General features: G+C 47.0%; 1 protein-coding gene across 3 annotated transcripts in view; it reads right to left on the reverse strand.

Moving 5' to 3' along the window:
* The window catches only part of SHROOM3 (shroom family member 3), a 144,365-nt gene that overhangs the window by 74,573 nt on the left and 53,508 nt on the right, over positions 1–16,284 (reverse strand). Inside the window, exon 1 of one of the 3 annotated variants that reach the window (XM_068679248.1) lies at positions 10,985–11,172. The exons of 1 other annotated variant lie outside the window; for it this stretch is intronic. The gene's annotated coding sequence lies outside the window, so the exon portion shown is untranslated. Of the gene's footprint in view, positions 1–10,984; positions 11,173–16,284 lie in introns of those variants that run through there. One more of the 3 variants, XM_068679243.1, reaches the window with a different exon arrangement.

Genomic DNA, 16,284 nt, shown 5'->3' on the forward strand with positions numbered 1-16,284 from the left:
CAAATTCTGTGAAGACATTTTTCAGAAGCCAGGCCCAGCCCCAGGTTGTTTCAGATTAATCAGCTGCTATGTCGGGAAGAAACAAAGGCTGTAAGGGAATTGGGAAAGGAGGTACTAAGTGTTATCTCAAGGTGTCCCATGATAACATCCAAGGTATCACAAAACCTGCTGTTCATCATCTGGCTCGATGTGATGGTGTAAACCATATCCCTGGGCTCTCCTAGGGCGATAGGAGCTCAGTGCAAATGGAGAGCATGCTGTAAGGTGCCACTGCCCGCGGTGACCACACCGAGGGGACGCCTCTCACAAGGGCTCTGGAGAGCAGGGGTCACACACTGCATGGCTTCAGTGGCAAAAGTTACATTGTTCCAGCTGGTTGATGTTATTAAGGTGAAAAACATCTCTACTCAATGTCATCACATCCCCAACGCTGCATTATGTGACACTGACAGCACAATGAGCAAGGACACGTCCATTCGGTTCCCTTCCAGACAAAGAAGAGACAGTACCTAGGCTGACAATTTATATTTTTGTTAAATAACATGCCATGAACTATGTAATTCCCTGTGGCTAGGCTCACCTCTTTAATGAGGTAACTCCACACACAGCTTTGTCCCCAGGTAAGAACTGGGACCATTTACTCTTAGCCTACATGAAGCTCAAATGATACCTTGGATTTATGACAGTCGCTTCCTCTGCTAATGCCTTCCTCAACACATTGCAAAGATGAGGTCTCCAGAGCAGCAGTCTCTGTGAGCTACCTTATGGCCTGCCCTCTCTTTCAGGCTTGCTCTTGTTCATTTACTTGCATGTGTGCACCGTGTTTTTCCCTCTCTGGCCCAAATACACCTCCTTTGCAGGAGACACGCCTGCTAGTGTAGACCTTGCTGTGTTCTTTACCAGACCAAGTTCACCTGACCCTTATGGAAAAAGCATACAGAGTGTAACCACACTTACAAGGAAGCTTAAAACACACTGCTGGGCAATCCTCACGTCTCTGAAACTTGAATGAACATTTCTGCCAGCAGGTTTTGCTGACCAAAACTTCTCACTCAGCCTACAGAAAACTGCAGAGTCATATAATGAAAGGGTCCTTGCTCCCCAGAAGAATTTGGACTGCCAGAGCTGCCCTGTTAAAGAAACGCCATAAAAAGCAGAAAGCCGGGTGTGTCTGGGCAGCTATCTGCCTCTTTTCATGCTATCATGCCTGCATGTAAGCGGGAGACAAAGGGGAAATCTCCAAGTCCACAATGCAAGGATTAGACTCTTTCTTTGCTAAGTCCAGGGCTGGTTTTCTTTGGAAACAGAAAAAACAGGTGGAGAGGCCGACTGCTGCTGAGTGCTCAGAGCTGTACTACGCCTCCGGGGTGAAATGGCAGCACTGAACAGAAAGAAAAGGCAGGGGGGGAAGGAAAGCCTGTCACTTGTTCACCTACGAGTTGGCCCCCTTGCTAATGATAACTACAAGTAAAATATACCTCCAAAATAGGCTAAAAATGAGATTTTTGCTGAAGCATCCACATTTTTTCACATGACAACAGCAGTTTTTATGGCATGTTTTCTCTGAATGTTTCCTGCTCCTGTGGCATGTGGGTACCTCCACGTTTGACACTGTTTGTAACACTAACATGCCTTTGGACAATGAGATTTATTTACCAGCACGCTGTCTGATCCTGCCTTGGAGATGCCCAGGCAGGCAGATAAAGACAAAGCAGACTGCTCCACGCCACAAAGCTTATGGCATGTGTGGAGAAGGCTAGCTGTGCTAGCACGAGGCTTTTTTGGGAAGGCTCAAGAAGAGTCTGGGCTGACACACATCACCGTGATGGCTGTAAGCCCACAGCAACTTCACCACGATGTTTTCTATGCTCTCAAGGGACAGCTGGGCCAGAGGATAAGAGAGATAGTGAGGCAGAGTGAGCTAATAGGTTTGGAGAGCACAGTTCACTCAGGGCTCACAGCCGCTCTCTAATATTTTTAGTGTCCCCAACCCCCCTGAATCTCAAAGCATCCATCATGCTTTGAAAAACCCAAGTTCTCACTTGGCCTGTGCTGGCTGCAGCTCAAAGGACCATATCACATCACTCTCCTCAAGGTGCTCCAGGGGAACTGGAAAAGCAGCAAAGAACTGGCAACATGAAATCAAAAGATGAGAATTATTCACACTGCTTCGTCTCCCTTCACTTGTCACCCCCAACCTCCTGCTTCAGCAAAGCAGAGTCAAAAACTGCACCGGACACAAAGCCTTCCCTTTGTTCTCTAAAGACTAGAAGTCTTTTTATATTTAAATGAAAATCTGTCAAACTAATTAAGTGAAGATGTAATGGTCTCATTTTGTACTCATTAGAGAACATCGTAATGGCCATAAATTCCTCTGACGGAGCGTGTATGTGTGAACATGAATGTCTGGTAATGTCTCATAAACTTCAGGCCGGACTACGTCTTTTGTCTTTACATTAGAACTTCTAAGACAAACAAAAGCCCCAGTATTGCTTAAATTAGATGCAAAGTGCTATGTTACAGCAATATTATAAGCATGCTTCTTGTGCACACAAACAAACCAGGGGACTCCAGTGATGGTTCCCACCGTGACTGCAATGTGGCCCTTGTGTAGGTCTGTAATGCGATGCATTGTCCCAGACAGTGTACAATTTTCTGCTTGGAGATCTATGGGCAATACAGCTCTTGCTGGGGGTTGCTCTGAATGTAACGCCAGGGCATCCTCAATTGGATGAGACATTCTTGGCATTTCTTTGCTTTTTGATACCCACAGACAAAAGAAAGAAAAAGAAAGAAAAAGAAATATGGATAACTAGCACATTGGAACAAATATGGATATACTGTATTATTATATTGTATGTATATATTGCATTATTGTAACATGTATATATTGTATTACATACATATGCATATATTTTATCTCATGTATAACATATGTTATATATTTTATCTCATATATAACATATGTTTCACATTCTTTTTTACTCCTCTGTTTTCAGTAAAGAAGCTTTCCTTGTATAAGGGAAAGGTTAGGAATGGAAAGGAAAGGAACTAAGGATGGATAACTTTTGAAACAGAACTGTGTTGGAATTAAAACAGATTCCAGTCTGAATTAAACAAATGCAGGAAAAAAAATCAGCATCAAAGACCATCTACTGCTGCGTGTTGGGGCTGAGGCAGAAAATAATCAGGAGCAATGTGGGTTTAATGGTAGACTTGGCAGTTAGAGGTCTTCTCCAGCCAAAGTGATTCTATGATTCTGGAGACCTGCTGTGTGCAGGAACAGCAACAGCAGCTGAATTTCACGTAGAGAAATGGACCCCAGGACACCATGAGACAGAGGACACAGAGCTTGTTTTCTCACCAGGCACGCTGACTGCATTTAAATACAGATGGTGGATAAACTCTTGGATGGGACCAGGTTGCTAGAGGAAGACTAACACAGACCTGGCGATCGTTACTGTCCCCAGCATCTCCAGCTTCACTGGCTAGGCAAGACTGGAGCAGCAGTTCTCCTGTCCTGGGGCCAGCCACCACTTGGAGTCACGATGACATTTGCTGTCACGAGGGTTTTGTCCGAGCAGGTACAGCAAGAGGCTGTTTGCTGAACTGCCTGCACTGGCCATGGGATGAAGCAAGATCTGAAATCAGGGAATGGCTGAGATAGTCCAGAATTACACTATGTCTTGTGATGCTAGGAATGGGGAAGCATTTCTGGGGCTCAAGAAAGAGGAAGCTTCTGTGTGAACCTATCAGTTGTTGTTCCCCCAACAAAGCAGACTAGCGGCTTCAATTTTCTTGTGATTTAACAACTTTTGTGGCCAGCTCCTTGTAGTGTGAACAAAGGCAGACTGACCGTGAGGGAGGACTCCCCCTTCAGCAGGGGGCTTCATCAGACAGTTATTCTTCTGCCGCCATTTCTCTTCTCTACTCCTGAAACTTTGATGCTTTTCAGAATGGAAGAGTGTAATGAAATGATGCCAAAGGAAATGATTCATTTTCCATCCTCCCCCACCCCCAGATAAGTTATTATAATGCAATGATAAATGTTGCAGTACTATTGCAGAGACAGATTTCTGCTGAAGTACTCTCATGCAAAGCTGGGAGATGAATGGATTTCATCTTTATGCCATGGGCTGGACTTTCAGGGGTAACAGGGTGCCAGGAAAAGCCAGGGAGCAAGTGATATTTACAGGGAAGAGAAATCTGAGTATCACAAGACGACTCTGCCTTTTGCATTATGCTGAGGCATTATGCTCTATGTAAAAGCATGATCAGGCCTCCAAAACTATGTGTAGAATGAAAGTACTCTATTTTTCACAGTTAGTATATGCAGAATTTTGACTTATCTTCTAGGTTTTGAATCATGAGATCAAGAAAAGCTGAAAAGCAAAAAGCTTCACAGATCTCCTGAGTCAGAAGGCGGTCCTTCAAAGCGTTTATTGTACATCACATGAACTGTTCAATAGCACTCTGTCTCGGTAAAGAACTAAGGCGGCGTTTCTGGTATCATCTTAAAACGTTCCTCAAAACGGAGCAAAGTACAAAACACTGTAATAAATGCTGAAGAGAGTAAATGAGTTTGAACCTTAATAGAGCCTACAACTCTCCTTTATTGATCCCACTGCCAAAAAATAAAGCACTCCAACTCCTCTTCTTGAGCTTACTGCGGGAGTGTCTGTGCATGGCAGAATTATTTTATTTTATATTTACCACAGCCTTCAAGAACACAGCAAAACGAATAAATAAAAGGGATACCTTGATGCTAAAGTAGTTAAGATCGGTAGCTTGTTGTAAATTTGACCAGATTTAGTGTCTACTCAGTGGAGCTCATAACATCCATCAAGACTACAGCCTGTGCTTGTAGTTCAAGCTTACAACTAACAGACCACGGTCCCCACCTGCTGAAAAAAAGCTTCTGGGGAAGAAGAGATGAAGGGAGCACTGCAGAACCTATAAAAATATCCATATGGGCCCAGTGAAGAGAGAAGAATGACTAGGGACACAAAGTGCTTGATGTTATATGTTGTTTTCTATGCCTTACTCCCCTAGTTCTTCTGCAGGTCACCTACTGGAAAGGCAAGACTGTAAGAGCACGGTTACGACTCAGTAAGCTGCTGATTAAAGCTAAAGCCTAAATCTCTTGTTGCAGAAGCTTTGCCATTTTCCCTGAAAGAGATCAAAAAGTAAAAGAAAAAACATATGAGGAGGTGAAAGGCTAATGGCTCCTGAAGATAGTTCTGTGTTGATAGGGCTGGGATTGTTTCTTCGAACAACGTTTCTCTCATTAAAAGCAGGTAGGTATCAGATTTTAATGACTTGTTTTTTCCCATCTCGGTAGGTCCAGAAAGACTTTACTTGCCTGTTCTCCGCAGCCGTCTTGCAGAAGAAATGCTTTACCTGCCTTCTTATCACAGTGAAATGATACCTGCACTTGAAAGCAGGATTTTTACCCTTCTCTACAACCTTAGGCAAATACACCCAGTTCTCAGAGAGCTGACAGGAAGGCAAATCACCTACTGCAAACTGACAGCTGTCAAGTGATAATAAATACCTGTAACAGGGAGTATTTCATCCCCCTCCATGTAGCTATCAGCTTTCACTGAAATTATACTCTCCTCCCTGTGATCAAGCCACTATAGCTGTGTGCCCAGCTTCAAACACAGCCTTGGGCACTGGGAAGGAGGGGGGCTGCTGTTTTTCCTTCCCTCATTTCTAGCATGACAGATCTTCACAAATGGCATGAAATGCCTGTGAGGTTTCTTTCAGTCTGCAAGTTCCCTGACCACCACCCCTGTCTTGTCTAGGGGGGTTTCTCTGCAAGTTTCTGTAGTTATTGCAAGAAATACAGAAGCAGGAACCACTAAAATAGTCAATATGCTGTTTGGAAAAGTTCGATAGCCCTCACTTCTTAATGCCTCACCTCACACCTCTTGAAACCCTGAAGTAAAATTAAGCACAGAATTCCTTGTCTTAAAGGAATCAGATTGCTTGGCTAAAAACAATCCACTTCGCTGAGTCACGGCAAGCGGTTGAGCAATTTGCAGAGACGGGGCCACAGTCACTTGCCAGCAGGAAAAAATGTTAAGGTGTGGGGAGAAAAGAAGTCTGCATTTCAGAGGTGAACTTCCAGGGAAAAGGAAGGAGTAAAGCCGTTTGCTCAGACACACACAGCTGATTCCTATCCCTGCTGCTTGAATAAAGGCTCGGTCAGCATTAACCCTTCAGGTGGCACGGTATCAGCAAGCTGTTGTCATTAAGAGATTGGGTTCTGACGTGGCAAAATCTTTGCTGGTATAACAATGTGCATCTCTCCGAAAGACTGGTGATGCTGAGCTATCTGTAGCTTCCAAGAATCCGACCCCATCACTTGACTTTGTAGCAAAGCCTTTTAAGAACATAACTGCTGTGGGGCCTCAGGAAAACGACACATACAACAAATCAGTGAGGTGGGGTAATTTGTGCCAGTTGTAACCTTGGCATCTGTAATAATAAGGCGAAAGAGGTCTGTGTTTTACCAAGACGGACAAACGAGTGGCTGTACACCTACTGAAAATACCTCACAGCAAATACGGACCTGCTGTTGATTTGAACCAAACGAGATTTTGGCAATTACCAACAAATTACACACATCGGCTCGTGTTCCTAGAACGTCACGGCTCAGAAAAGCAGAACGCCGCCCCACACCATCCAGAGGCCGAGCTCTGTAAGCCCCTTTTCTCCTTCAGCACGCATCGCTCCATAGCAGGAATCCCAGCCCCTCTCCCGCTTATTCATGAGGCTGCGTATGCAGGAGTGGGGAAGGGGGCGCCGAAGAATTTCTTTATGAAAAAAAAAAAGAAAAAAAGAAAAAAAAAAGCAGCCCCATTCCTGAGACGCCGTTGCTATGGGCCTGCGGGGTTCACAACAGATGGCAGCGAGAGCCATCCCGCGCCTGGCTCTGAAGCTGTCCACTCAAGCATACCATTCGCATTCCCCGCATACCTCCGGCCCCGCCGCTCGGCGCAGGGCAGCCCGTCCCCAAGACACAAGACGCAGAGCTGGGATGCGAGCAGAGGGATGACATCCAGCCCTTCCACCTCCTCTGCCTTTCGCCGTCCCTCCCGGGCGCTGCGTTTTCCCACAGTCGGGTCGCGATATCCGATTTCAACCCTTTGCTTTTCAGGGTTTCAATCACTGGGAGATTTGTTAATTGGAGGCTTGGTCCCGGAGGCTGCTGATTCCCGCATCCTTGCACTGCTCTGGGTCAGGGTGAGAGGCAAAGCAGCCCCTGAGGGGCTGATCCAGAGCGGGGCTGTGCACCTTCCTGCTCAGCACACCTCAGGACCCCTGCTTGTGGTGAGGAAGGCGGGAGCGAGGCAGAGATCCTCTTTGCTCCGGGGGACACCATCACATCCAAATTGCTTTAGGGGAGCACAGTTCAAAGCCAAGGTCACTGCCACAAGTTCTGCTGCCTAATGGGTGTTATTAACAGCTAAAAAGTGTAACAAAAAGAGGGAAAACAATGTAAAGAAGTAAAAGAAGTACCAGGTGGGGTAAAACATGATTTACACAGCCTAAATGCCCAGGCATACAGAAGAGAGACACCAGAAGCAGCAGCAAGGAGCTCCAGGCACAGATTTCTCCCCTGCTGCTCCATCTAGTCTTACATGGAGCAAGATCATCAGCCAGAGCACCCGAAACATGCAGGGACCAGTCGAGAAACCCGCTGCCATCCCTGCTGCTGGGGAGGCCATGGTCACAGCCTCGCCCTCTGCGCCCTGCCAAACCCTGCCAAGGAACCAAAGCGTGGCTCTGGCTGCACAGCAAAACCTTCCCGCGTCCCGGGGCACAACCAGGCCAACTCAAAGTCAGCCCAGCATCACTCCCCCACACAGCAGACACTTAATCGTACCGTTCAGGTCTCCTAAACCCAAACAACAGCCGTGCTGGCTCTGCAGCAAGGAATTTGAATGCGGTTTGCCTGTCGCTTGCTGATCACACATCAGAGAGGGCTCTTCGGGGCTTATTTGCATTTGGCTGCTGGAGTCACTTTTTTCCCCGGTGTTCGGGTGAGGATGGAGACAAAGAGGCAGATGCCGGAGGCTGCCCACGAAGCGCTGTGCCGGCCGTGTGCAGCTGCCCATGGGCATTGTGCAGGGCTGCTAGAGGCAGCCTGGGAAACTCACTGCTCATCCGCGGGTCCAGCCCAAACCCTTCGCCCCTCTCCTTTACGGCCGGGACTCCTGAACGCTGCCGTTGCAAAGCACCGGGGGATAAAGTTGTTTTCTGCTTCCTTTTTTCCTGATGCAGACCAGGGGCAAGTGTTAAGTTTAGCAAAAGTCATGCTCTTTCCTCAAAAGTCAGCTTGCGCGGCCGCATGTGCAGGCTTTTCTGTGCAGGCATGCAGGAAATTCTCCCTCCCTCTCTCACACACAATGGTTTAGATTTGGTATTTATGAGCTTAAGTTAGAAATAAAGGGGGAATGAAGTTTCCAGGTGGCTCTTTCTTTCTTTAATCTTTCCTACATTTCTCCCTCTCTTTTCTATCAGTCTTTAATCAAATTCCTGCTGTTACTTTTATTGAACAAAGGAGATGCTGGCACAGCCCTTAAGTGCCTGTGCACACGGGTTGCCCTCTAACAGCCAAGTTGCTACGATTTCTTGTTAAATGGTCCCTGCAGGCTCTAATTTCTAAAAAGCAGAAAGAAATGTCCAGGCTTTGGCAACTGAAGCAAATGTTAATATCTGGTGTTTCTTCAGCCACTTGGGTTTCTGTGAGGCACTGCCTTTAACCCTTTGAAGGCTTTGGAAAGTCTTGTCTTGAAGAGACCATAAAACAGACCATCTAGAGCACTAACAGCACCCCCAGGTGATTATTTTTTTCCAAATCACTTAAGTGTAGTGACCACCAAATCTCTAATTCAGGCCACTAAGGCCTGTAATTCAGATCTCAGAAGCACATTCACCTTCCTTCACGTTACATGGTACAGAGCATTGAAGCACACCGCTCAAATCATTCCCAGGACAGAGAAGAAATATGCATCTGGATCATCTACAACCCCATACAAAGAACATGGGAGATGTCAAACCACTCAAGCGGGCAGTGGATTAGGGCCCAAGGTAATCTGTTGCCTGTACAAGACTGTCCACGCTAATTTGTAGCTGAGCTCTTGGCTTGCGATACGGTCTGCATGCAGCTCCCCTCAGGAGAGAGTCACAGCACGTGGGAGATGCGAGCAGGGAAGAGCTGGTGCCCTCCTCTGCAGAGCTCCCGGCAGCCTTGCGGTGCATGGGTCCTCTGGGGGAGGGCAGGAGGTTCCTCACCTCACTGCAGCCTGGGAACATGCCCCTCTGTGCAGGCAGCAGGCTGTACCACAGGGTGATGGGATCTGTGCTCCAGAACAGCCTCTTCCCATGTGCTGTGGGGCTCGTGCAGAGCAGGTTTGCCCTTAAGAGCGTGTAGTTAAGCAAATGTGTGCTCCTGAGAGCAGGCAGATGCACGCCAGTGGCAGCATACCTGTGCCCACCACGCACACACCTTCCTCAGGCTGGGCAGTCGGCTTGCGAGAGGGCAGTGGGGACTGAGGACGGACAGCACGTGGTCAGTCCCTCCCCAGCCACACATTTCTTTGAATTCAGTTTTAAAGAGCTGGCTCGTAAGCAAGGCAAAAGGAGGGAATTTGGGGCAATCCAGAGCGATTGGGAATTCGCCACTGCAAGCAGTTCCAGTTTTACTGACATTGCTCTTTAAATACTGGACTAATGAATGCATATTAAGCAAGGCAGCGTGCAGTACTCACAAGACGCTGCTGCTCCTGTGACCAGAACACTCTGTTTCAAGTTGCTTTTCTTAAGCAGATAACCTACAGCACAAAAATACCCCTCTTTACATAGACAGGGACCCAGACCCCACTATTCCACTAGAACCACTTCAATTGCACTGCCAACCTTCACTACGTGGGCTGGATCACCACACTGTGAAAAAATAAGGTAGAGTGATTTCAGCAGCTAAAGATTTGGTCCATATTCACCCACAAAAAGCACAGACAAAGGAAACCGAAACTTTAACTTTAAATATACCCTAGTAGCAATGAAAGAGGTAATTAGATTAAAGATTAGTTAATGAGTTTACTAAAGGAGTTAATGTCTCGGGAAATAATCAAAATCAAAGTTCAGTGAACTTAGTGTTATGATTCACATCCAACCCAACAGGGCGTACAGCTGTGTTTAATACCGTACAGATCTTGAACAAACTTAAATTAGCGCAGGCCCATATAGGAGCTATACTCGTTACCATCTCATCAGTCTCTTCCACATTCTCTTTCTGCTACCTGCAATGTGACTGCACGGATCAAACATCGCTATATCCCACCCTGCCTGGCTAGCCTGCCTATATCAAACATTGTTGCAAAGTATCGGCCTGGTTTGACACCCACTTTAAGCAACTTAACTGATAAAAGGTGAAGGCCAAAAGGAGCACCACTCACCTGAGCAGAGAGCCTTCTGGTCTGAAAAACTGGAAAATGTGCCCGACACATCACTGTGTGTGTGTGAGTCTGATCCTCTGCTCATGAGACTCAGCGTCTTAAAAGCAGGGCATGATTTTTACCTACTGACACCAGGGGAGGTAATGGCCTTAAACATCCCCTCCAGCTCCGGAGGCTCTCCCAAGTTCACCTCCCTGCCAGCTTCGGGCACTTTTCTATACCAGATCGGCTTACACGGCTGCACACCTTAGCCAGTGGCAGCACCTGAGCAGCGGCAGTGCTGGCTCCCCACCTGCTCGCTGTGAGCTTGCTCGCTTACCACAGCAGCTTTATCATCCCCACAGCACCGCCTGGCCGCTCGTCTGCCCTGAAGGCTGCGATGCTCGTGATGTTGAGCACCAAGAGGATCCTTCAGGCTCCAGTCCTCCCTCTCCCAAAACCCTGCCGCGAGGTCTGGCTGCCTCTGCAAGCACAGAGCCGTGCCCGGGGTGCTCTGCTAGCGAGGGGCTGCTTACCTTGCAGGAGAGCCGACAAAGCTCAGGTGTTCCCATCCCGGCGGAGGAGGCAGCCTGCCATTTGGGGAGCGCAGCCCTAGCAGGGGGAACGGCACAGCCGCCTGGGGGAGCGGAGCTTTAGAGATAACGCGGCGCGGATACAGGTGCTGCGCGCAGAGCCACCTCGGCGCTAATCCCGCAGTAAAAAGCAGGAGGTTTGCTCAGCACAGGCAGCTCAGATTACTGCCCTCCTACCAAGCAGTCGTCAGCAGGCCTGACGGACAGGAGCAGAGAGCGTGAGGAAAGGGGAAATGTGCTGAGTGAAAGTGCCGGCAGCTCTGTCCTGGCTGCCGCGCATCCGCCGCTGGCCCCCTCCTGTAATTAACGCTGGGCAGTTTGGGGGGAGAAGGGAGAAAAGAAACTACATTTATTAAGTGTTTTCGGCCACCCCAACATTATGTAGTGTTTCTTTTGAAACTCACCGCCCTAATCTCATTTGAAGAAAGCATCAGTGAGGGCTGGGGATAAAATCCTGTAGTGGAGGAGAGGGGTAGCAGGGCCAGCAGGCTGTTGCTCACTGCCCCGCACGGCTGCAGGTAACTCAGCTGCAGGGTCAGGGTTGAAAACGCTGCCCACAGCGGATCCCTTCTGCCAGCCAGCAGCTCTGTGGGTCCCCCTGCACTTAGCTCTCCGCATGATGCCCACGGATGCCCAGCAGAAAACCTGCCACGCTGGGCATATCTGGAATAAGAGGCTGTCGGCCTGACACTGCCCGGCTGCAGGAGGCTGGGCTACCCTGTACCCGGCTGGGCTGGCTGAACATCCAGGAGAACGCTGAGAACAGGCATTAAATAGATGTTACATGGTGTGCTCAGTTTGGGGCTCCTCACTGCAAGGAGGATACTGAGTTGTTCAAGCATGTCCAGAGAAGAGCAGTGGGTCTGGTGAAGGGAGGAGAAAACAAGGCGTAGGAGTGACTGAGGGAACTGGGGCTGTTCAGTCCCGAGGAGGCTGAGGGCAGACCTCACCGTGCTCCACAGCCTGAAAGGAAGCTGCAGTGAGGAGGGTGCCAGTCCCTTTTCTCAGGTGACAAGTGATAGGACCTGAGGAAACTGTCTCAAGTTGCACCAGGGAGGTTTAGATTGGACATTAGAAAGAATTTCTTCATGGGGAGGGTGGGCAAGCATTGGGCTGGGCTGCCCAGGAAAGTGATGGAGTCCCCATCCCTGGGGGTGTTCAAGAAACGTGTGGACATGGCACTAAGGGACATGGTTTAGTGATGGGACTTGATGATCCTGAAAGTCTTTTCCAACCCAAGCAATTCTATGATTCTATAGATTAAATTAACCTGTTTTTCCTGAAGGGACAAAATGTTTTATTCCAGGCTGTTAGGAATGTTTTAACAATTCATGTCAATACAGAACAGTCCTGTCTGCCTCTGGGTCCTGCACTGGCAATTTAATTCTTGAACCACAGATGCAGTGTGTCCCAGTCTCCCCATCATTCTAGTCAATTTATCAAGTCTTCAGAAAATACTCTTCAAATTTATGAACCTGTTTGCTTTTGTTATTCCGAACTTCTATTTCTAACAGTTACAGCCTTTTTTTTGTCTTCTTCGAGATTAATTTAACACTGCTATAGGTGTGACTGTCCCTGTGAATGGCTAGTTTTAATTACTGGTGAAATGTCAATAAGAAAGCTATTTGTGTTTGTATGAAGTCTTTGATGTCTGGGGGTTTCAGAACAACTGATAACAACTAGTGACTGTTATGGGATACTATGCAAGCCTCTGATATCTGGCCAGGTGGCCAAGAGATTAAGAAGAAGAAAAAAAAGAAGCTGAAGGATGGCTAGGAGACAAGACCTGCAGGGGATGCTGTATAAACTTGACACGGCGCCAAGGAGTACAAAGGGGAAGGACAAGAAAAAAACTTGGAGAGGAAGCCTTCAGCATGAAAGACCCATATAGACCCCCAGAGGGACCACCGGAGACTGATGCACATGGTCCAGTAGGAGGGACTGGACCCTGGAAGCTAATTATAATAACCTATTTTTTTTAGAAGTAGCAATGAATATGTATTAGCCTAGGAGCATAAAAATCAGCTGCTTGATGTAACTGGTGTGCATCCTGGTGGAGCGGAGACTCCCGGTGCACCCAGTGCTGTTTGCTTACCTCTATTCTTTTAATAAATCCTATTTTTTATTTAATCCTATTTTGAAGACTGAGACATTTCTAACAAGGCCAAACAGAACACACTGTTTCACTTCCACTTCACCCTAAATATTTTTTCCAGTTCAGCTGTTAGATCAAAACATATATTATTCACCATCTTGCCTATAATTTTTACCACTTTTTCTCTGCTGCAATACTCCCTTCAGCTCAGCATCACCCTCTTCCATGCAGTTAAGTTCCTGACGCCCTAGAGGGAAGGAGAGCTGTGTCTCCTGTTTATAAAGGAGATGAGTGAGGAGTAATGCCACATAAAATTATCTATCAGCAAGAGGAACTGAACCTAGTTCCCCAGGGAACACCAGCACCCTGGCAGAATTTCCCATCTCCCCAGGACAGAGAGAGGATGGCTCTTGCTGCCTCCATTCTCCTCCTGCAACTCCACCTCAGAACAGTAATCTTAAGAGGCCCAGTAAACAGCAGACTGAGAAGTAACCTGAGAAGAGTTAACTGGCTCTTTTCAGCCTCGGAAAGCTGTATTTTTGTAACCAATATTTCTGATTTGAATTAGCTTAGGCACTGCTTAATAGAAAACAAACGTTATGGTGTATTTATGCAGGTATATATAACCTCCCCGAGAATGCTTTACATTCACGTTCCGAAGGCTGATGCCATCTCGCCTCTAACGCCAAAGTCAAAGCAAGCAGAAAGCTGAAGAAAGGGGTTTTGAACGAAATTGCTCTATATTCACTGATGCAGCCAATGTTTGGGCCAGGCGCATCCATGTGACTGCTCTTTGTCCAACTGCATTTGTGCAAGGGAGAGAGGCTGCCTTTCGCTAGGAACAGGAAGACCTGTGCATATAAAAGACCAAACGATACAGCCTGTGCAGTTTCTCCTCTTCATTATTCTTTTGACTGAGATACTCCATTCATCCAGCCACAAGGGAGGAACAATGCCATAGGGTTCGGATGACCCATACAAGCCCATTCATTAAAACACGTGAAGTAGTTACAGCGACCACTTCACCCCAACGTCTGTTTTACAGCAGTAAATCCAGGCAAACTCCACTTGTAACAGGAGGATTACGTTAGCTTTCATTAGCCTTTCCTGACCCTATCTCTCTTCCAAAGGAAACCTTGGATCAAGCAGTAAAAGCCCGGACAAGTTTTTGAGAAATTGTTTTATATTCCAGGGTAATTAGCTCAGCTGAGCAAAGTAAATATTTAACCCAGCTAAGGATATATATACACCAACACATATCCATGTCACGCAACTTTAAAATCCCTTACAAACCAACCATATTTATAGGCAGCTCTTGAAATCAAAGCCATGCAACTGGAGCTTCTCACAATAAAGATGACAAAATGTACTTATTCTCACTGCTCCCCCAGCAGCTGCATTGTGAAGCTGTCATCCTGCAGTCCCGTGCACCTGGACAGGTAACCAAAACCTTGTGCAAGTCCAGGTATTTGCCCCATGGTCTAAAGGTCAGCCTAGACACAATCCCAGATAGAGAAGAGAGGCCCGGATCAGTCAGAGAACACATGCTTGCTTGTTTGCATTTCCATACTATCGTGATCTGATCCAGCTCCAATCTAATCCTCAGGAAATTCCAAAAGAAGGGGATTCACACCCTAAAAAGCACTTTGTCCAGCACTGGCAGAGATTTCCCAGCTTTTCCAGTGTCACTTTCTGACAAATCAAACCCCAGCCCGATTACTGCCTGAAGAAGGCAAACTAATCCAAATGCACTTGGTGAAAGAGGCATCTAATGCAGAGTGGCAGTGGCTAGAAATTGTTGTGTTTCTAAAACAGGCTCAGGTGAGGGGTCAGCCTTTAATGTCCTATACAGCCTAACACTTTACGGTGGCTGGCATCTTTTTTTTTTTAAGGCATTTTCCCACTGTCCCCATCAGACGCTTAGATCTTTTTTTCAAAAATGTTATCTAGATCTTCTCCACGCTTACCATGTTTCACTGTGGGAAATTTCCTAGAAGCCTGGCAGCCCTAAGCTGTAGCTAATTAAATCCTAGACAGTAAGCCCGTTGCCAGTGATTTCAAAATTACATTCTGTTCATCTCTTAGCTGTCTGCCCTGTGTTTCATATTGACCTTTCCTAACGATATAGGGACTGCAAACGTTTTGATGAATGAAGAGAGAACTCCCCTAATGAAACAGTAATGCTTGAGATAGTTAAAAACTTGACAGTTTGATCCAACACACGGACAAATTTTAAAGCCTTTAGTTAGCCGGGAATCTGCTGTGCAGATCTCAGAAATGCTGTATAAATGACACGTCAGGGCTTTGGCTGGTGGCGCCCATCTGCATCACCTGAGGACCTGTCTCATCACGTAAGACTTCACTGAAGGCTCATTTTTGTGTGTGTTTAAAAGATGCACTGTAAAAGAGCCCCAAAACTTCATGGAACAGAGCCTCAGCAACACCTGGCAGACAGGAGACGGGAGCAGGGGCAGAGTAGAAAGCTGTGGAGGAATTCACAACTCAACATACAGCAGCACTAGCCACAAGACCACCCTGCCAGTTGCTAATGCCAGCTTTGGCCTCCCCAGCTGTCAGTCTTACAACTTCCATGTGCACCAAACCTCCCTTTCTCCCATTCCCCCAGTCATCATCGCTGAGCAAAAACTAGCCCCAGCGCAGAGCAGCTCTTTGGAAACACGCTCTTACATTGCTGAAGAGCGGGGAGGGAGCCAGTGCCTGTTCTAATTAAATTTCATTCATAAAACTTGGATTTATTTGATGCAATTTTTTGGCGCGCTGTCAAATACGACACAAAATTACATTAGTGTCATAAGAGGAAAGGATTAGTCCAAAGAGTTCTTTGAAGAGCTGTGTTGGCACTTGGCTTTTTGTAAAAATGCCAGCAGCTTCCCCTCGCTCTAGGAACAGCCCATTTTCTCCTGGTCAATGAGGGAAATCACTGCTCAGTGAGGGTCTGAGCCAAAGCCTTTCTGAGTCTGTGGGAATCTTTCCACCAATTTCCACGGGCTCCAGTCGGCCCTGAGCCTCAGATGTCAGTCGGACTGACATCTTCCTCCCACACTTCCATACTTCCCTATGGTCATTTATCAGCTAGAGTGAAAGTCTGTTTTTTGTTTGTTTTTCCATTTTTTAAAGAAAGTCTTAG

The sequence above is a fragment of the Anas acuta genome, chromosome 4 (genome assembly GCF_963932015.1).
Source record: "Anas acuta chromosome 4, bAnaAcu1.1, whole genome shotgun sequence".
Lineage (NCBI taxonomy): Eukaryota > Metazoa > Chordata > Aves > Anseriformes > Anatidae > Anas > Anas acuta.